The 20268-nt window shown below is 31.6% G+C and overlaps 1 protein-coding gene across 1 annotated transcript in view; it reads left to right on the forward strand.

Moving 5' to 3' along the window:
* LOC117604310 (uncharacterized) overlaps nt 1–20268 on the forward strand; it is a 247136-nt gene that overhangs the window by 144710 nt on the left and 82158 nt on the right. The window lies entirely within an intron of this gene.

The following is a 20268-nucleotide window of genomic DNA, read 5'->3' on the forward strand; positions in this document are numbered from 1 at the left end:
GACCTAGGAAATTGAAATTTTGGGAATAGCTTCTCCTTAAGACATAAGCACCCACAAGAGAGTGGAAAAAAGGGTTAAAGTTTTAGACTCTTTTGGAAACGATTCAATCTAGAAGCATGAAATTTAATAGAAATACTTTTTGATGAAATCTAGTAGACACGTGTAAGACGCAATTTCGATTTGCACTTTTTGAAGGGGTGAAAAGGGGGTTATCCATATGTATATCGGAAGTCGCCTGAATCAGAAACGTAATGTTTAGAGATTGGACTTTCCTGAAAAAATAAAGATTTTTTAAGGAAAAGAAAATAATGAAGAAAAATAAATAAATTAATGAAAAAAAGCACGTATAATCGGTTAATAATGTATAAATAGAACTTTGTATGAAATATACATTGAATTTACTGGTACTAGAACTATATTTATCTATCTGGAAATCAATAATCATTACTAACTCTCCAAGAGTCAAGGTTGCATTGGAGTACCTTCTTTTATTAAACAGCTCTGCATTTAGATTTCTCGTACTTCTGGTTCTTTCTTTCAATAATTATATTATTTATTATACCGTGTTATACTGCTTATTAAAAATATCATAGTATAGGTATTATAATAATATTTCAATTTTTAATTACAATTATTATAATGAAATTTGACCTATCAATTCTTTTTTAATTCACTGTTAATTTTTTTCTTTTATAGATTTTAATTACCTTCAAAGTTTTATAATCTAATTTAATATTAAAATACCACAGAATAAATATTGTAATAATGTTTAATTTGTTTTTAAGATATCGATTTTATTAGATGAAGCATTGGCGTAACTTGATTCCTTAAACGTTTTGACACTTGAAAATTTTATAAATATGGAATTTTGGAATTTTGAGTACTTGAATTTATTAGGATCTCGAATTCTGGAATTTAGAAAGTCTGAAATTTGGGAACTCTAGAATTCTGATACTTAGAAATATTACAATTTTAGAATTGCAGAATTTATTAATTTTGCAATTTTAATATTTTGAAGATTTGTAATTCAGAAATTCTGAAACATAATAAATCTAAAATTTTGAAATCGGGAAACATCAGTATGGTGGAGGTCCACATTTTTAAGGATGGACGTGTCCAAATTTTTAGGGAATCCAAGTCCATTCTGACCCTTATCTAGTTATGCCAATGATATTAAATAATTAATTTTATTTTGTACTGAAATTTATAACACAACAGTTCCAGAAAATTTTTTAATACAGTCCAAAATCTCCCTTAAAGAACCTCATAATAAATCTAAAAATTTAACCAAAATACGATGTTCAAAACTAGATTATAATAATTACTTCAGCAAATTAAGGAATTCGTTTGTTAAACGTATTTTCGCATTATCGAAAACAGTTTTTTGACATGAAAGTTGGACAGCTCTGTATGCATATACGGAAATAATTGCATGATATACGAGGGAAACGTAGAAGTTATCGTAGTATGAAAGTTTGAGGAGCCGCTCTATAAAAGTTAAGGAGGTTAAGCAAAGAAGAGAACTTCTCCTCTTGAAAGATCTTTTTGAGCGTACATTCTGCAGGTCTGTGTACATTAGTCGATGTCTTCTTTCACGAAGGATTTGTTTCTCGTAATTTTTACTTTCCGTTCCATCCGAATTATTACCTACTCAGAGAGGATTTTCATCTAACGTACGGAGTGTATTGTGCTCCTCTCTTTTTCTTTTCCTGAATAGCTCACAGAACAGCTTTTGGAGTGATTTCATTCAAAAGCAGGAATTAAATTAAAGAACTGAGACAAATATTGTCAATTAAATTTCTATTCTACTTTGATATAGAAAAGTGGAAGTAGCTGCTGTTAAGGTTTTATCTATAATTTTTAGTACCATTAATTACAATTGCACTGTAAACTCATTAAGTTAATCCTCGGATGGCGAATTTTAATCTAATTTTCTATTTCATATTATTTTTATTTTCTGAGTACACTGTTCTTTTAAAAATTATACATTTAACTTTAAGTTAATGTCCTTGGATACATTTTGTAAGTTTGGTCACGAATGACTCAACTTTCACTATTCAAGGGTTAGGAAATAACATTTTCAAATTTCTTTTTAACAATAAAGGAATTTTTAAATATTTTGATGACTATATTCTTGACTTTTGTAATTTTCGAGTCTTTATTAGATCTAGAAAGGAGCTTAAATTTAATAGGATTATACTTACTGTAGAACTTCTGTAATACAATATGGATCATATATCGTGGTATAAATGGGTTAAGAGAAGTTCCATAAATTGAAATGATGCAATGATTTTTTTCTTAGGATAGTTAACTACTTATTTCAGTAATTATTCAGATTGTCAGAAGTAATAATTTTCTCACACACGTAATATATTTTAGGTAAGGGGTGATATTTGGTGATAGCCTCTAAAGGTTAAGCTTCCCACTTGCTACCTGGTACAAATGGTACAACATTGATACCATATAAAATTTGTTTCATTTTTTATTTTATTAGTTATTTAATAATATTAAATTTGTAATGTTTGTTATTAATGACCAACGTGGCGTTTAATGTGTTACAGATTATTTTTTCAATCTAACGTCCCAATTTGTTATTTTAAAAATCTAGAATAATTTCAATAATATTTATAATTTCTATTTTAAATCTCAAAATTTCGTTGCTATTTTAATTAGCTGTATTAGAAGTCGAGGGATCAATACTTTCTTATAGTATATTAATTTCCTATTGGTTATTGAATCTATTGGAAGTATATTAGTGAATTTAAATGTATGCTTTCTTGAAATGGTTGGAAGGTAGTGTTGAATGTAATATATTGAAATTTAAAATGTATAATACCTAGAATCAGGAATATCAGTGATTTATTCAGTAATTGGAAAGGAGAGTGAAATTAAATCAGCAACGATCTACATAGACACAAAAGATTGTTTGCTCCTAAATACATAATTCATTCAGCTCAATTCTTCACACTCCTGGAGGTTCTTTAACACATTTTTCTCAAAGTACTCTTAAAAATAAGGGTACTCTTCAATTATTCAAATAACTCTAGTCTACCTTGTTCCAAATGTGATTTTCTTTTGATTTTTTCGCTGATTAACATATTTATCTTCCTTTACAAAAACATTCTTACATTCATATTTTCAAATTTTATGTAGAAATCTAAATTCTATTTATTGTCTAATCAATACAAAAAAGTATATCATTTATTTATAGTATTGTCTTTTATGTTTATTATTTAACCCTCGGACGATGGAATTTTAATCTAATTTTGTATTTCATATTATTATCATTTTCTAAATTTTACACTGTCCCTCTAAAAATGATTGATGATAAAGAATTAATAATATATAAAACTCTTTTGTTTAAAAATTATATATTTAACATTAGGTTTATATATTTGCATATGTTTTGTAAGTTTGGGTCTCGATTGACCCAGTCTCCGTTGTTCAAAGGTTAATAATCATAAAAACATAAATATTTAATTCTAATTTTTGATAATTAATTTATATATATCAGTAGTTGCCTTAGTCTCTTTAGAATCTCATTATTGTCTAACAGCAGTATTATCTATTACAGCTGTAGTTTATATTTTGGCATAAAAGTGTTTCAGACTGCAGTCTAAAGTCTTTCTATTGCTTTTTTGAAATGATTCTATTTAAGTATTCATGCCATACAATAACAGTGAGCAACAGAAATTAACATTAAAGAAACTTAGCAAGAGCTATCATAATGGTTACATTACACTGTTATTACAGTAATATTTTTAACAAGTATAGTACAAAAAATCGTATTTTAATTTCAGATATTTACCTATTTATATTTTATTTTCTATACTTTGATTGAAAATTTTTAAACAAAATCTATCCATCAATAATAAAATCAAATAATACAGATTTCTATTTGCTTCAATTTATTACATAGCTCTTGTGTTTCCTACTACACACTCGCGACAGTAAAGATTTAGTTACAATATAGATGACAAGCTGCTACAAAACGTTAACAAGTTAAGTTTGTCAACTTCAGTTCTTATTCAATTAAGTGTATACTCCTCAGTGCACTTACACGTTAGAACGTCGTATTCGTGTCGAAGTTTCAACGAGACAAGCATGACACACTACGGATAACGTAATTAAATATGACAGGGAGTACATTTTGTCGTACAGAACACGCTAAAGACTAAAACAGAAGGCGTTCAACTTCTGCTTACAGTAGTCTTGCGAAGAGTGGTGTTAAGCGTATAAATTACTTGTCAGGTTAAACTTGATGTGAATATTAATTTCATTCAATTTATTCAAATTGTAATTTAATAATTAAAGGTATCATGTGTTATTGATGGATTTGGAATGAGTAATAAAAATATTTAAATTTTTGTAACAGAGTAGTAATAAAATAAAAAACTAAATTTTTTTCGTACTCCATATAAATCCTTCATTGCATAATTTTTTATTTAATTTTGAAAAATAATACAATTTTAAACTAAAAAATATTTTTCTATTTTATATTTGAAGAAAAATTATATGATATTAAAAATGTAAAATTTATAATCACAGATTTTCAAAAAATACAATAATTTCATACTACATTGTTTTTTACAGCAAATTTTTAATTGTAAAATGCAATGAGGGGTTCAGTAATCTAAAATATCAGTAATCTAAAATATTTAAAAAGATTATTTTTCTATTACCTCAGCCAATCTCAAACAATTTCTATTATTACACTGAATGTTCGTTATAGATAAAATCAGTAGAATTAACTTGTCTGTTCTAACATGGGAAAATGGTAATTGGTACACTGAAACTCGGAAATTGTGAAGGGGTTTTGGATACGAGCAGTATGTATTAAATATACAAATTAATTCTCTGCCTTTGCTTTTTTTAACTGAAGATTAGTTTTTGGAAAGTTATGGTAACTCTAATTATTGAAGTAACTTTTATTGTTATCATATTTTCACGCCACTTTCCATTCAAATTGGAAAACATTCTAATCTAAAGTAATTAGGAAAGTGTAATACTAAAAGCACTGAATTAATTTGTGGCTTGAAGCAAATATGTTAGGTATATTAACAAACTTTTAGAAAAACATTTAACAAAATTAATAAATCAGTAAATGTAGTAATATATTTACTACATCCCTTATGGAGTTACATAGACGCCATTTAGTAGGTGGAATAAATGTCTGTATTTTATCTGAGCAACATTTTTTTTGCAACAATTAATTTGAAATTTTTAATTTATCCGGTAATCATAAAATTTTGCAGAAATTAAGAATTATGTATTCGCAACTCCATTATTTGGTGAATATATTCAACAGATATATAGAATGAGGGTGGGAACAGAATATTTGCTATTTTCTTTAGCAGGTATCTTTTTCGAACGACTTCCAGGAAATGGATATGAAAAACTCGTTGGTTGGTTCTTCACGCTATGAGACACGAGAAAATTAGTAACATTTGCGCAGAAATGCAAAGGAGTATACTGGGATATAAGAAATGGCGAACTTGAGGAGGGTGAAATTGGTTTAGCTATGTTTCTTATCGTTAACACCGTTCCCAAGAATTCATCGAACTTGCTGAGAATATTTCTCTGCAAATACAACTTAGGACAACAAAATTGGAAATGCAGGAAACATAAAGTTACTACTCTAAACTGTTATGAGTAAATACCTATATAATAATAGATTGTTTTTATTCAAGTTTAGATGATGGCTGTAGAATTTATTTACTTTCTTATGGTCAGTTCTGATTTATTATTAATATTGAAATTTTAAGATTGATAAATGATGTAATTGTGTTTTGTAAAATTTATGATTACAAGGAAAATTAATCATCTGGTATACGTTGCAATTTAAAAAAAATTAATTCACAAGCTATTAAAGGGTGCGAGAACCCGAAAATTTCGGGTACTGGTATATTCGGTTCGTTTCGATTCGGATCGGCACAGATCGGCACAGATCGGCACAGATCGGCACAGATCGGCACAGATCGGCACAGATCGGCACAGATCGGCACAGATCGGCACAGATCGGCACAGATCGGCACAGATCGGCACAGATCGGCACAGATCGGCACAGATCGACACAGATCGGCACAGATCGACACAGATCGGTACAGATCGGGTCGGCTTGGCTCGGATCGGGTCGGCTCGGCTCGAATCAGATCGGATCGGTTCGGCTTAGCTCGAATCAGTTCACATATCTATACTTTCGAAAACTCAATCTAACCCGACCCGTTAATTTTCGAGTACTCGAATACTTTTATAAGCTATATAAGTCTTAGTGCCTTTAAATATTTCATAAAACTTTTACATAAATCATATTTTTAACTTCTCCACTACCAAATATTAAAATGCTTTGAATTTTGTTTAAATATCCATAAATACTCTAAGGTTGAGGTACTCAAACAACGCTAGATAATTTTGATAATTTTCTGTAAATATATATAGGTATAATAATTTGTAGAAATATGTATAGATTAATAACGAGGTATATAGAAAAGAGGAATATTTTTGGAAGATAGAAAAAGGAATGATGCTAATGGCTAAATGAAATGAAAGATATTTAATACAGAAAATTCGCAATTTCTCTGGTTGATCTGGCTCTTTGATACAGCCGTATTTCGAATATGAGGTTTAAGGAGAAAGAGTCGGTCGACGGCCTGGATTGTTCAATTGATAGAGCACTCAGCCGGCAAATGAAAGATCTGGGTTCGAGTCTCGGACCAGCAATCCGATCGGCCTATTTTTTCTTTCTACAATAGGAACTGCTGAATGGCACCGGGGAACATAGATGACGTTAATTGTAGGTCGTAGATTCTGGATCGTACGCTCGTTCGTTTTCTGTTTCTACTTTCACATTCAACCCACTGAAATTAATACGAGATTGTTCAATTTCTTAATTAACTCTTAATTACTAATACTGAAACTTAATTAATTGCCATGATTGGTCTAACAAATTACTAATATTTAATATCAATGCTAAAAGAGGTCAATTGCACTTCTGTTTGTTTCATACTGTGGGAACTAGATTGTTTTCTTTGTATTCAGGCGTCAAAAAAGAAAACCACGTGCAGTATTTTAATTAAAAGGAATCGTATAATTAAAATAATTAGAGTACCAGAGGCCTAATTGTTTATATATTAACCCACATCTTACTCCCTAACACATACATTAATAATAAAGAATTCTATGCAAAAGTGAAATAATAGCAAATGATTTAAAAATGTAGATTTTTTAATAATTAGCTGTTCTGGAAAATCTGACATGATTTTTAATTCTAACTGAATTTTTGACAGTGTTTTGCATTTTTTTCCCTTTAATTTGGTTTTCTTTGTAAGAACTATAAAAAGAGAACCGGTGGTAAATAAAATTATAAACACATTTTATGAAGTATTTACTTCTTTTTTTTTACAAAAATATTAGGAGTGAAATATAAGTTTATCTATTTTGGTTTTAGGCTAAAATAGCTACAAGACTGTAAAATACTTTTCAAATTAAATAGAAGCAACCTTTCTTTAATACCGTAAATTTCAAAAATATATAATAAGTGATTTAATATTTTTTCCGAAATTGTATTAACTTAGTATTAAATTTTTCAAGTGCACCATTTTCCAAAATACTGATACTTATCTGGGTCACCATATTCCTATGATATAATCAATAAAAGCTCCTATAGGTATTTCACTTAAGTACTCGAAAAACATTATGGAGTGTTTGTACTTTTAAGAAAAATTATCATTAGCCACGGAGAAGCAACTTTTAATGATGAAACTTCACCACGTAACAAATTATTACTTTTAATCGTACTTGCTGTTTCCAGGATTTTACAGTTAGTAACGAGGTTCGTGGCGTACGAATTATTAGCACTTTATTCTGAATCAATATTAATAAAAAAGTTGGTCCCTAACAACTAAACTTTTTAAATATATGAGAACGTAATGTCTCGTTGCACACTGCCATACAATAAACAATAATATCAAACATTTTTCGTACATTAACTTAATTACAAAGTATACAAAATAATATTTTAATTGTATTTTATGATCCATCTTGAAGTATAATAAAAATGTCATTTTTAAGGAAAAACATGTACCATGTTGGCAGACTCATTTGAAAAAATAATCAAAGATTCTTAATTAATAAGAGTATTGCTATTCAAAATTTAACAAAATTATATGTATTCAGAGTTTAAGTATTAAAGTTTTGTATCCTTTTTTTAAGTTTTACAATAACAAAGGTATGAAACTTTCAATCTCTAATAATTTGTATTTACTTAATTACAAATATCGAATTAGGTATTTGAGATGATGGATAATAAAAACAACAAAATCTTGTGAAAATAATAAATGAAATTTCTTAAAAATTGAGATGCTACCTAATAAAACTTCCAGCATCTTCAGCATCACCATTTCACCTACATTTATTATACAATTATATGCTTCCATTTCCAACATAAAAATAACAGAATATTACGAAATAAATAAATAAAATTTCTTAAAAATAAAAATAGTATCAAATGAAATGTTGAAACTAAGAGTGTACGGGTACCCGAGCCTTGGGTCGGGTAACGGCTGGATCGGGTCGAGTAATGATCAAGTTGGGTTGGGCGGGATCACGAAAGGTTGTCTACCGCATAAAATTCGGCTACCCGGAATTTTTCGGCCTAAATATCAACTCGAGACTTAACCTCGACTCGAGGCGCAAAACTCAATTTGGGAGTCGACATTGTGTTCAAGATATGATTTTTCAGACCTACCTGTAGGCGTTAGTGGAGGGGGAGAGAGGGTTTCGTCTCCCTAGACCAGTGACGAGTCTGACAGACGATCCCAAGACGAAACGCCTTTTTCTTCCCTTTCCTACATACCTAAAACTTTTAAGCTTAAAAGTGTTTTGACATCGTGTACATATACATAATCTGGCGTAATTGAGTTCGGGTCCAAAAATTACAGATACCTTAACAAATTTATGTGCTGGACAAAGTTCTAAAACCTCGCCTAAACTCGAAAAATATTTCCGACTTGAATTTTTAAGTGCCCACCGAGCCCCATTTGAAACTATCAAACAAACTATTAAAATCAAATAAATGAAACAAAGAAATTCTTCTTAATCCAATAATATCCACATAAAATAAGCAAAAGGTGAACAAAATATGTACATAATTTTAAGTAAATGGAAGTTAGACGATCTCTGAGGTATGCCGGTGATATTTATGAGGTAGTAAAGGTTGTATGTGAGCGATTGAGGGGAGTCACGTTTGATGACAGCCATCACGAGCCTTCTTATCATCGAGCTCTCGCTCGAAAAATGACAAAATAACGCGTTCCTGCTGCGACGATAAACGGACGTTTTTAGAGAATCGTAAAGCAACATGAACTCTGAAGGAGATCTGGAAAATCGTGTCGGGTCAAGGGGGAAGAGGAAGAACGGCTATAACGTTCCCTCATATCGACGTGTTACGAGAGGCTATTCGTGTATGTTTATCAGGAATGAGAGATGCTATAAGGCAAATACTGTTTCTAGTTCCACGTTCAACGACGACAATGGCTTCAACGATTTTTATTTTGCTTTCTTCTCTCGTGTCACCTCGATATATATTTACTCTTCCATGTATAGTGTTGGATAAAGATATAAGACACCCTGCAAATTATCTACACAAGGGCTTAAACAAAGGAAACATTTATTACGAAATTTGCACTTTATATAACTCTTAGTTAAAATTATTCTGGCATTTCTTAAAGATATTAATATATTTCATTTAATGGCATTATGGTTGCTAATAACTTAGGTATATTAGATTGTATATTAGACTGATGCAACCTTAAAAATGAAATTAAAAAAGAAACGTGTATTTTCAGCTAATATTTTCATAAATTAAATGAATAGTACAAGAAATTCTTAATTTAAACCCTATCAACATTCTTTATGTACTTCAAATAATTAACCCTCGGATGGCGGACCATGGAGGAAGCCAATTTTTAGTTATTTCTGTATTTTATATTATTTTCATTTTCTAAATTTTACATTGTTCCTTTAAAAATTATTCTGCCAATATGAGAAAATTTTTCCTTTAAAAATTATACATTTAACATTGTATATGTTTTTTAAGTTTGGATCACAATTGATCCAGGCTCCACTGTTTAACGGTTAATAATGGTCTAATAATAAATTATTTTTCTTTTTCTGTTTTATCCATTGAATTATTTTTTTACTATCGTTACTGATACATTTATATCATATTTTGTTGCAATTTGCTGTGGTGTAAATGCATCTCTATATTTATTTTGAAAATAAATACAATTTTATACAAAAAACTATTTTTCCATTTTATTTTTAAATTTATTTAAAAGGAAATTGTATAATATTGTAAATTTTCAACTTATGTATAAAAGCAAAAATTCATTGAATCAGAAACAGTTTCATAGGTAAACAGAAAACAATAATGGAAGGTCTATATATCATAGCCTGTCCAATTAATTGAAACAGAATGCAGCCAGTACAAGAAGTGCAGTGATGATGCAGCAATCATTGGTTGGCATGCATGGGTATTGTGCTTGCAGGTGATAAACACGTGCTTGCGGGCTCATTCAATTTGACGAGTTCGAATCGGATCATTATCGTTGTACATGCGATCGCCTGCGTTTTCATCAGATGTTCATTTTCCACGTTATTCGTGCAATTATAGTAACCTTTGCAAAACCGAATTTTTTAAACACCACCTGTCACAGTATAATAATTTTTACTATTATTGTTAAGAAACAAATAGGAACTTCTATTTTGAAACAATCTCATCTACTATTTTTAGAGTATTTTATTATTTCTAATAACTAATACTAGCATAAATGTTGGTTATACTTTTTTAACTTGCTCTCTGTGTACAGTCTTGACCAAAGGCTTCCTTAGGGAAAATGGCGATATAGGAGAAATATGAATTCTCAAAATTTTAATTTTAACGATATTAATATTAAAAGTAAGTTAGAAACAAATAATTTTTAATTACTGATTATTATCAAATTTGTTATATAACTGAGAAGTATGAATAATAATTAAATATCACCTTAAATTTTCCCGTGTAAACGTTTATTCGCAAGTGGTAGGAGATCATTTGGACCCTTTCTCCTACACTGTCATTCTTCCCGCGACCGCCTAAGGGATAGGATGAAAGTTCGGAACATCACCATTTTTCCTGAGGAAGCGTAATTTGATCGCAAGTGTACAGGGGTGAAAACTCACTCCTGGCTAATAAAAATGTTCTAATTTTACATTCTTTTCATGCCTTTCTTAGAAATTAATAAAATTTCATAAATACTTACGCAATCAAAATTTTTTCTTTACATTTTTTATTAAAATCCATCAGGTATAATTATATCTCTTTGTACATAAAGTAAAGGTTCAGTTATGTTTTTATTTGCCAAAAGAAATTTTGTAGAATCGTCGGAATGGTAGAAACAAAGGTTCTGAAAGCACCCCACCTCCATTGTTTATTGATTTAAAGCTATCTTATACTTCACGTTCCCATAACTTTTCCACTCATTGAATTTCAACCGATCATCGACTATTCTATAGCAAAAAGCTCAGTGGAACTTGCTATAATACTTTAGCCAATAACCGATAGAAAGTTTGAAAATCTAAGTACAAACTGCTAATATGACTTTTTATTACGAGTTCTCGAGGATATTGCAGTTTCGGTTACCAAGTAACTGTCCCATTTCACCAGCTCGTAAGAACAATACGATTCGTCCAAATACGAGTGCCATTTGTGGTCCGCTGACTCGTCGGTGCAAAAGAAAAATGAAATGTTCGAACAAATCACGAATATTCTTTTCATAGAATTTATTTCAGAATTTATTTCTCCTGTTTACTTCAATTTTAAAAATTAGATGAAGTAAACAAAATGAACACAAAAAAAATTTTTTTAATTAATAATGTTATTAAAACAAAAGATGGAAATTTTATTTAGAACATTTTAAAAAATTTGATTAAGTAAACAAAGCAAACAAGACACATTTTTTAATTAATAATGTTATTAAGAGAAAACGAAAATTTCACTTAGAAAATTTAAAAAAGTAAAAATGAAGTCAAAATGAAAAAATTTAAAACTTTATGAAACGTAAACTTATTGGAACGATTAAAAATTTTTCAAATTTCTCAAGTGTCGTATTTAGGTGTTTATAGTAATGAAAAATAATTTTTGGTGTTCTCAGAATTTTATCGTTTCTCGAATTTCCGAGAAGCAGGTTTCCTCTGGATATTAAAAAAACTGGTGTGGTCATTTCTTCGTAAATTCTCAGGACCGTTGCTTTTGTGCTTTTTAACGTCTGCTCGTGCTTCACGAGACAGTAAGAACAACAAAAGGTTCGCGAGTTCACCTGTGAATAAGAGAAAGAAAATAGCCGGGTGTAGCTCCCTGGGAAGCCGTGAGTGCACGGACATCGGTCGCTACTACCTTCAGGTGGCAACTTACGATCCAATAAAGTTTCCTTCTTCCCTCACCCTCTGGTACAGCTGCGACCCCGATCTTTCTTCCGGCAGGGTGTGCATTTGATTGGTAAAAGTTACCGTACTTTTTAAGCCAATTAAGTTGTACGGCCGGTCAAGACCAACTTCATGTAACGTATTGTTCGTTACAAGCCTTTCGTTTCAAGTAGCTACTGTTACAGTTAAACTCTGTTTATTTGGAGTAAGAAGTTTATGTTCACGAAGGAAGTTTGGCAACTCTAAAATTGAATGAAAATTTAAAATATTTATTAAAATAGCTCTATAAAAATTTATTAAGATTATATTTAAAAATTTGTGAATTATTATATTGTTGAAAAAAAAAAGTGAAATTCAATGTTATGTACATGATTTTTGGAGTCCCAGAAAAAGAAGGTACTAATTTTTTTTTTATTAGGTTCTAATTTGGAGCACTGTTTTACAATAATTATTTAAAAAATTTCTTAGTGAATTTGCAAATATTGCAATTTTTTACATGAGTTTTTGCTAGAAGCTAATTTTTAGATAATTAGAAATTTTAATTAGAAAATCAATTTTAATTTTAACATTAAGAAAGTTATAAAATTGTTTGAGAATCTGACGTTGATGCCATTCCTTTAATTCCTATAATTTTCTCATTATCTTCAAAAATGTCGAATTCTTTAACACATTTGCTGTAGAATTAGTATTTTATTTATCTTTTATTGATCATGCGGTAATCCAAAATTAACGAATTTATACCGCTCGAATTTATGTCCTATATTTCTCTATTCATTTTACATACAATTATTAAATCATCGAATTAAATATCTTTTGCATTATTGTTCCATTTCATTAGTAAGCAAATGGAAATATAATCGAACAAAATTAATAAATCTATTAGTAATATCAACACACCCATTATAATTATTCTTGTTACCGTTAATAATTATTTCCCTTTAAACATTTCCGCAGGCTACTTTCTCGTGTGGCATAAAATGTAATATAATCTGCATATTATTTTGCTCCCGATAATTTTGACATGCAAATTAATGAGAAGGATAACGAGCAAGAACATAGATAATAAAAAGTGAAAGTATTCAAATAATTAAGGAACTTCTGAAGTCTCAGTTTCTTGCTAAATAATACATGATATTAAGATTAACTTCAACTCAATTTTTATATTACATATATAACAATAAATGAACTTACAATACCAAAAAAGAAAAAATCATAGTAATAAGTTTTAAAAATTGTTTTATAAGAAATGTTTAAAAACGATAAAATGAAATATGTAATGTTTTTCTAATACATATATGAATGTCTTTCATGGAAAATTAAGTATCTAATAATTATTCAATTACAATTGCAGCATGGTTATATATTATGTTTGCAAATAAATCCGCAATCCTTACATTTTTTTTCCCCTCGGACGGCGGACCATGGAGAGAACTCCAAATTTTATTTAACTGGGTATTTCATATTATTTTCATTTTCTCAATTTTACACTTTTCTGTTAAAAATTGTTCTTTCAATATATAAAACTCTCGTTTAAAAATTATACATTGATATCTTTAGAAATCTGGGTCACAATCGACCCGTCTCTCACCATTTGACAATTAACGAATTATTTTGATACACTATGAAAACGAATCTTCAGCAAGTAACACGCGTAACACATCTACCATTGTTACAAGCAATAAAGATGAGATGATAATTTTTAATTACGTAATTATACCTGGAGTGCTAAGCTTTATCGTTACAACAAACTGAGCACCGCAATGCTGTTACGCAAGTATAAACGTTTAAAACCTTATTCAAACAAACGAAACATTTCCAAACGAAAAGCTGGAATAACCACCAGAGAAGACCTGCAATAAATCTGGGCAATGAAACGCGTTGCTCTGATCGTGTAACCGATTCCGCTTCGTAAGTTGCAGAAAATATTCACGAATGCTTGTCCGACAACGCGTCAGGAATAATCTACTTAACGAGAATGCCAGTAGAATGTTGCTTGTAACTCGGGCAATTTATCACTCGAATGTTCGACAACGTCAGATATGAATCTAAAAGCAGAAATAAATCTCGGTTGAATGAGGATATCCTAGCCGGTTTATTGAGAAATATACGCGCCGAGGGCCGATCCCGGCGAACAACGGTAAAAATTTTCGTTGAAAGCTGAAAAATCGCATTGATGACAAAGGAAGGTAAAAGCAGAGGAAATTGGAACGCTAAGCGGAAGAGAAGTATCACCTGGCTCGATGAATCGAAATTTCATGATAAAGAGACCAGGCTTTGTGACCAGATGCTGGCTGAAGAGAAATTATTTAACCAGGCCGTGATATTCGTCATTAAACACAAAAGCAACTCTCTGTATGCACAGAAACCTTTTAATGATTGTGACATGGAAAGCTTATATGCACAGATGACATAAAAAATATGTTAAAAATAGGGAATAGGGCTATACGTCACTGACAAAGAGTTTGAAATCACTATATTAATTATAATAGAATATTTTTTAAGAAAATAGTATCATTGAAAAAATTCCACTTCATAAAAAATTAATAAACAGTTTTTATATTTTTACAAAGAGAGCTACAGTCCAGGATCCTACTTTCAATTTCAACAGAAACTTACTATGTCAAAAAATATTGAATAAAAATTCTTTCATTATTGTTCTTTTTAGTTCTCACCCCATTCTTGAGGAGACTGGCGGTATAGGGGAGGGTACACCATATTATATAGGTCTCTGGCCCCCCACCACTTGCGTATAAACGTTTACGCGGGAGAATTTGAATTAATATTTACTTTGTTATTCGTACTCTTTAGTTATGAACTAAATTTTATAATATTTAATAATTAAAATTATCTTATTTTTTTTCTATATTACTTTGAATATCATTAATGTCGTATTTTTCGAATTCCTATTGTTTCTAGATAGCTATTTTCCCTTGGGAAGCCTGATTTAATCATGAGTGTACTATGTAGTAACTATATTTTGAAATGCCAATATTCAGAGGTGCCTATTTTTCTAATTTTGCTATTTAATTAATATTGTTAACTGAGTGCTAATCTAACTAATGTTGCTTTGAATCAAAGCTAAAATAAAAAACATTAGAACAATGTTAGTATGAATTATGAAGAATGACCTATTCTTTTATAATATATTGATTTATTTATGTATTTCGTTTTTGAATAATATATCTGAATCGTGTATTGAAATTCAGAAACAGGCAAATACCGATAACATTAATCGTAATTAAATATGTAACTGTGACAAGCATTGTCGCAGAACGTAAAATAGATTATTGCAGTTGTCGTTGTAAATGTTACTCTTCAAGTGCGTTCAGATGAAAACAAATTATTGATCCACCACGAGATGAATTACTGTCGGAGGAAAGCAACAATGAAATCATGGAACCATTTGTCAAAGGGCCGGCCGGATTAAACTGGAGCTATAGATAAAATGTAATTGTACTACAACGAGTGAAAAATTAAATTGCCGGACTGACTTGAAAAATGAATTTTGTTCTATAACTTGAAAATATATTATATAGGTCGTGATAAATAGTTGGGGCCAAATGTCTCAGACCACAATGAAGCGATAAAATTTAAAATGAAAATTTTCTATAAAAAGATAAATTAAAAATATTTAAAATACATCTTATATAGTAGATATTTTGAGTATTAATTGAGTAATTGTTCTATTATGTTTAAAAAATCAATTTCAATCAAAAAATCAAATTAAATTAATAATAAAAACAGAAGAGAATAAAATTTTGAATCATAAATTGAAAATTTTGTGTGCTGGAATAAAAAAATACCACAGTTTCAATTATAAAAAATCCAATTTAAGAAATTTTGCAATTGATTGTGTTGCACAAATATTACACAAAAGTTAATTCCTGTTTGGCCGGTGCTTTGTAGAACATTACATTCTCGTTACAATCAATTTTAATTAACTATTTCCGTTTACATTGAAACGAAAAATTACGCCCTTTTTCCGGATGCTCAGCCTTTTACAAATTTACGCGTGTGTACCTTGTACACAACAATTCTGTCGGGCAAATTGTATACCGATCACGGTCAACCCTGTTTTTCTCATTTAAACAGACTACTAGAGTGACTATTTCATTATCGTGTGCCAGTCAAGTTTACACGGCAAGCTAACGGGCTGATTTGCCTTTCAATTTTTCCCGATCGAACAGCGAATCAGGAAGTTTCGGCGATAAAAAGCGGCGAGAAAGAATGATGATGTGCCTGGTGATCGTCGAAATGAATTCCCGTGATTTACGACCTAGCCGTGTGCAGACGAATGGAAAAGATTATAGTATTCCGACACTACTTTCGATTCTTCACGGTAAATAGAGTAAAGCGATAACGAAAAGAGATTTTCCTCGACGTTAGCTGAAGATAGGTTAAACTTTACTTTGAGGCACACAAGATTATTGACTTTTTAAATAAATTCCGGTAGTATTCGACGAGGAGAATTCAGAAATACAGGTTTTAACTTCAGGAATTCATCCGTTCATAAGTTATGTCTATGTAAATTTGAGCGCTCGAACCCTTGAATGGCGGACCATGGAGAAAGCCACAATTTTATTATAATTTTATATTTCATATTATTTTCATTTTCTAAATTGTACACTGTTCCTTTAAAAATCACATTTAATTTTAGGCTAATATCCTTGCATATATTTTATAAATTTAGGTCACGATTGACCCAGGTTACTATATTCAAGGGTTAAGGTTACTTTGCTGCCACGTTGGCTTCTATCCATAGTGTGTGGCGCTCATTTTAGTATGAATGCTCATTTTAGCTCGAATATCTATCTAGATAAGTTTTGCATGAGGTAGGTTAGGTTAGCTTTTTGACACCATTTTGATGCTCGTCTCGACGAACCAATCAGGTTATAGACAGAAATCAATATGGCGTCAAACTAACCTCAAAAATGCACTAAAACCGTTCAGTTTTACACACCCATACTTTTTAACTCTTAATCAGCAGAATCAGGGTTAATGGCTACCCAAACTTAAAAAAGATGTATAAAAATATTAACCTAAAGTTAAATGTTTAATTTTTAAACGAAAGAGTTTCATTTATTGAAGAATTAAAATCGGGGCTTTCTCCATGGTCCGCCGTCCGGTTAAACGGATAGATTCTTAAAGTTCGAATGTTTCTTGTCAAATACTATCAGAATACATAAAAAAGGTCAATAATTATTTGTTCCCCACGGTAAAGTTCAATCGGAACTTTTATTCCCTGACTAGTTTTCACTTGGCAGAGGCCGTGCACAAACAAAACGAGCCGACTTGGCTGGCTGGTTTCGACATAATGAAATGCATCGCTCTTTGAGGATATAATCCAATGCAGATTAAAACCTCGACCGTGCTCCCATCCCGGTGTTCCTTCGCCTCCCGTGATACAAATTGCGAAGCAACGGCTGCTGAAGAGAAAAGGGTGTCGAGGCTAATCCGGCAGCGGAGCTCGTCACGACTTTATGGACGGGCTGACTGAGAGTGACGAGGTAAGGCATCCTTAGGAGGGAAAAATCGAGGTCGACCATGGTGCAGTTTCTTCGTTTCCTCTACCCTTTTTTCCTCGTCCTTTTTTAAGCTTAGAATGCAGCCAGTTACGTACGCCTCTTTGCGGTGTCATCGAATCCACGGGAAAGTTTGTACCGTGCGGACGGGAGGAAGAGAAATCGAGTAACGACCTTAGCCACCTACCCGACTAACCCATCTACTCTTCCTTACTTCTCTCCCTCTCTCTCTCTCTTTCTTTCTCTGTCTCCTCTGTTCGTCTTTCCTTACTCGGAGGGCCTCATTCATTAAGTCTGAAGAACGGTCTCGCAATCTCTATAGGGTCGTCGGTAGACGTGTACACGACGTGCCGTTTGTTCTGCTCAGAAACTCGAGATGTCCTACTCGGATAACACGCTACGACCGTCACCGTTCACACAAACGCGTCCTGGATATGTATATCTGAACTGCCCCCCCCGGTGAGCATCGCTTGTGCGGATGACGTAATAAAGTCTTCGTCTCGAGATAATGAAAGCTTACACCCGTGACCTACGACCACCGAGGGAAGATCACGGCCCTTGACCCGTCCATTGCACATCACAACGTGGCTCGGTCGGTTTTGTCGCGAGGCACGAACGGATATCGATCGTCCCGGACAAACGGGTACACACGCTACCTTCTCTGTCTCTATACACCTCTGTATCCGTCACGCGTGTACGCGTATACACACGTCGAACATCGAATTTCAACGTGGCTGGGCACCGACAATGTAATCACATTGTTTGCCAGCCCGTTCCTGTCATTTGGACACGAAAGGTGGGCGGATTCGCGGCTCCAATCAAGACTCGGCTTCCTTTGACGATGTTCTTCCATACGCTACCCGCGAGTTTCTTTGAATTTTCAGAGTTAGAGCGGTGTTGGTTAGGCATGTTTGGTATCGGGTATGGGCAGTGTAGGGGATGGGGAAGGCAATTAGGGACCGTTTGCTATGACATATAAAAGTCACTATGCATTTTATTTAATTTGCAGAAGATTAATTTAGGAAAAATAATGTGTGGTGATTTGAGTACTCGTAGGGGCTTATGGATCTTCTTTCCTGATCCTTGCATTGGCATCTTCTTTAAAAAGGCTACCATGTTCGACGGTGTACTCTCAAGTTGTCATATGAAAAATCTTTGAAGCTGTATCCTTAAAAGCTAAATTTTCGAAACTGACACCATGTGGTACTCGAGCCCTAAAAGTTTGAAGGGTGAAGCTAGAAGCTTGAAGTGAAATTAAAAAATTAGAGCTGTCGTAGATATGACGAATATTTTGAATATACATTATACCATTTTTAATATAATATTGACAAGTAAAACTATGCTTATTAAATATAAGCTGTTGACAAGAGGTGTACTTGCCTCTTACCTAAGGCTCTATTCCTGAAACTGCACCTACTTCATCTAAATCATCTTCATTTATTTATTTACTTTTTTTGAACACCTCATATTATATTCTATTATTATTCTTTAGTTTTTTAAAACAAAATTGAAGATGACGTTCTTAAGTTACATGTAATTAAAAATGCATGTGTTAATTAATCTAATGGTTTACAAAAACACTTAGATAAATTACACTGCCACGAAGTTTAGTAACTGATGCTTTAGACAAATATCCTTAAAGGTACAAGCTCTTGTACACACTGTGCTTATGAGAAGAGTTCTCCAAGTGCTCGAAGTTTTCAAGCAGGTCTTGTATACTGACAGAGCTCTTTACACTAATTAGGGTAAAATATTCCTAAGTTCTAGACGTGTTTATTATTAATATCTCTAACGAACGTAAAAGTATAGGTATTTCTAATTCAAGTATGCTGAAAATTGCATTTGTGCTTTGGCGACATTTTAATATTTCTTTATAAAATCACTAACAATAAGCATTAATTAATAATTCTGCTATAATGAAAATGAGATGGTATTTTTCATAAATCCTTAAAAACGAAGAAACTTCTAATCAATCTTCTAGACGCGCACCTCCGAAAAAGGAAGTTGAATATAACAAAAAATGTACCACAACGAAACTACATAGAACGGCCATTAGAGCATCAAACCATTATCTTTGTTGAATGAAATGCAGAGTCACAAACATCTCATGATGCAACGTCACCTTTGTTGCTAAACAAACCATTGAATTTCTGATACAAAAGCTCGGTTCACATTCTTTTTAATCCTCAATAAATTTCTAAAAAATTCATTAAAAGGGGATATACTCAAATGAACGTAATGTAAACTTAACAGATACATACTTTGAAAATAATATATGTATACA

This window comes from Osmia lignaria, chromosome 9 (genome assembly GCF_051020975.1).
Source record: "Osmia lignaria lignaria isolate PbOS001 chromosome 9, iyOsmLign1, whole genome shotgun sequence".
Lineage (NCBI taxonomy): Eukaryota > Metazoa > Arthropoda > Insecta > Hymenoptera > Megachilidae > Osmia > Osmia lignaria.